The sequence below is a fragment of the Cavia porcellus genome, unplaced genomic scaffold (genome assembly GCF_034190915.1).
Source record: "Cavia porcellus strain 051 isolate PalLab524CR breed Dunkin Hartley unplaced genomic scaffold, mCavPor4.1 scaffold_7, whole genome shotgun sequence".
Classification (NCBI taxonomy): domain Eukaryota; kingdom Metazoa; phylum Chordata; class Mammalia; order Rodentia; family Caviidae; genus Cavia; species Cavia porcellus.
The window spans coordinates 26,620,158-26,623,524 of record NW_026947490.1 but is presented as its reverse complement, the minus strand read 5'-3'; the positions used below and the strand labels follow the sequence as shown (position 1 = coordinate 26,623,524).

The 3,367-nt window shown below is 37.6% G+C and overlaps 1 pseudogene; it reads left to right on the top strand.

Annotated features, from left to right (window-relative positions):
• Positions 1–942, top strand: LOC134477079 (olfactory receptor class A-like protein 1; annotated as a pseudogene).
• Positions 943–3,367: the final 2,425 nt, after the last annotated feature.

Here is a 3,367-nt window from a genome sequence, read left to right as displayed (position 1 = left end):
ATGTTTCCAAGCACAGTATTTTTTTGATTTTCCTCATACCTCATGTTTGTGTTGGTGTCCTGGCAAACTCATCACTGTTCATTGCATTGATGTTTACTTCTTCGTTCAACCTCATCTTGCTAGACCCATAGATTCCAATATGATTCACCCAATAGTGATAAACTCTTTGACAATCATAGTCACACTTACACCATATATCAAGGTATCCTTTGAAGTAAGACACTTTTTGGATGATTCTGGATTGTAAGATAATTTTGAATGCATATAGAATTACCTGGGGTCTTTCCATCTGTGCTACATCACTTATGAGTACATTTCAAGCCATCACTATCAGCCCTGTTAATTCTAAGTAGATGCACCTTAAGTCTAAACTTCTTGCAGTGATTATACCTTCTTTGCTTATCTTCTGGGTCAGAAACTTGCTTATTTATATCACTGTTATTGAAAGTATAAGAGCAACTGACAATTTTTCTCTTGGTGGTCATAGGCATTCTCATGTATACTGCCAAACTGGATGGATGACAACCATGCCTTTGTGGTCATCTATAAGCATCATGCTGACCTTTGATCTCCTATTTTTGACCCTCATGTTCTGCACCAGCCTCTACATGGTGAGTCCCCTCTATAGACACCACAGGAGGGCCAAGTATGAGCATAGACCCTCTTCCCAGACACCTGCAGAAATCAAAGCAACTCAAAACATTGTTTTGCTGGTGAGTTGCTTTGCTTTTTTCTGTTGCTCAAATAAATTACTTCTCCACCTTTTATTCTTTGTCTACATGCAAGAAAATTCTTGCTTTAGAGGCAATTAGTGCAGTATTATTGTCATCTTATCCAACCATCAGTCCTTTTTGTTTGATGAAAAACAGTAAATTATTTTCCATATTTTTCTTTTTTACAGTGATGAGGTTTATCTGCTCTTGCACTCTTTTTAATAGCTAAGTTGGTTTCACACATATTTTATGTTTTGCAACAGAGGAATGTCTCCTGTGATTCTTATAAGATGAAAACATGTGGCACTGGAACATGGCTGTGTTTTGAAATCTGATATAGAAAAAATATAAGAAACACCCAGAATTGACCTTACTTTAAACAAATGTAAAAACATACTATATGATTTCTTAAATGTTGAACCATAATATTTTTAGAAAAATAAATTTTTCTGCTTTGTATTAACATTAGTTTATCTGAGTTTTTCTTCTCTCAAGGAATGACATCATTCAAAAGTCTCTTCATGAATTATGTTATGATTGTATTAAACTTCAGGGGACTAAGTAATTATATTTGTGCATTTCCCAAAATACACTGCTTATCCTATATTGCACACAATATTTTGAACATTGTATATAAATCTGTACCTAAAAAATACAGAATAATGGCAGAAAATGGTATAGGATGCTTAGGTACTGCAAAAGTAAATATAAATATATATAATATATATATATACATATGATATATATGTAACTATATATGATATCTATATAATATATATAATTTCTTATAAATAGTTGTCTATATCTTCATGCAATGAATTGATACAAAAATAGTATAAATCTGATCAAAGCATAATATTGAAGCATTACAGATCTTTAAAATCAAACAATAGAAAAATCAGATTGGGCCACTGAACAGAGCCTGCATGCCTCGGCCCCCTCCCATCACTGCCAACCAGAGGATGACAGGAGCACTCCAATCCAGCAGAGGGCAACCTCTGTGCTTCACCTTGGCTCTGGCCACTGAGCCAAGCCTGAGCAGGTCTGCCCCCTCCCACCTCCGCAGGTTAGCGGATCAAAGCTATGCTCCACACTGGCCCAGGTCAGGCTGCTGAGCCAAGCCTGCCTGCCTCCCACTGCCTAGGGCCAGCGAACAATCACCATGTTCCACCTCAGTTCATGCAGTTGATCTGTGCCTGTGCCTCTTGGTGCCCTACCACCACTAACCGCCAAAGGGGAACTGTCAGACTCCACCTAAGCTCCAGCCACTAAGTCAGTCTGGGACCCAATAATCTCCTCCTGTGCGCTGAACCAGAGGACCACCGCACCCACCCTGACTTGGCCTGCTGCCCTTGGTTACTTTCTATTTCTTAGACCCAGCACCAATGTGAATGATTGGCTCTCACCCTCTCTCCCAAAAGCTTGAGCTACGTCCACGTTTGATGGGAGACTTGGTGGCCTCTTGCCCATACAGAGGAATCCAGCAGGTTCTGGTCACTATGTACCCCACAATCAGGCAGACAGTAACCACACAGTAGGACCCTAGAAGATACACTGCCAACAGTTGTGACTATTGGGATTAAATAACAAGATATTGGCCCAGAAGCTGAAAAAGACAAAATGAAAAATCAAAATTCATTCTCAAACATCTAGCCCATCAGGTTCAAGAACAGGTCACAGCAAAATACAGGATTCAAAAGTCACACACCAGAAATCTCTGAAAAGATAGCAAATGAAGTAGAGAAACAAACCTGTGAGGCTACAGAGGAAATCAAATTAGAAGTAATGTCTTATGTAAAGACAGAAATAACAACCTTAGTGAAGGATTTGCTCAGTACAGCTAGGGAAGAAATAAATTAAAAAATACAGAAGCATGGGAAATTGATTGAAACATTCTATGAACAATGTATAAAGCAAGCAGAATCCATGAAACAAATTCAAGGAGATATGCAAGAAACAAAAAATTCTACTGAAAGCTGGAAAAACGATTTAAATGAAACTGAAGGTAGAATTTTGGACCTTGAGGACAAGATCATAGATAGTGATTATGAAAGGATAGAACTTATGACACAACAAAGCAGCAGGAAATGACAGTCCAGAAGTTTCAAGATGATGCCAAGAGAAGCAGTGTACTACTAATAGGCATCAGTGAGGATGCAGGAGAAAACCTAAAGGACATAACTAAGATATTGAAAGAAATAATAGCAAAAAATTTCCCAAACATGGGAAAAATTCTGATATACAAATAAGTAAGGCATATAGAAAGCCAAATAGTCATAACCCACATAAATCTACACCCATATATATAATAATTAAGATCCCAGACATACAGCATAAAAACAGAATACAAATAGCTGTTAGAGAAAGGACACAACTCACCTCTCAATGAAAGCCTAGTAGAATCATGGCATATTTCTCAGCATAAACCTTCAGGATAAGATGAGCTTCAAGTGAAGTATTTCAAGCCCTAAAAAAATCTTTCAATCCAGATAGGCTGTACCCAGCAAAACTGTCTTACAAATTTAATGGAGAAACAATGCTTATATGATAAGGAACAACTGAAGAATCCAATGTCTATCAAACCAGTCCTAGAAAGAGTATTGAAAGACATGCTAGAAAGAGATAAAAAGACTATAATCTCCAGGACAACAACA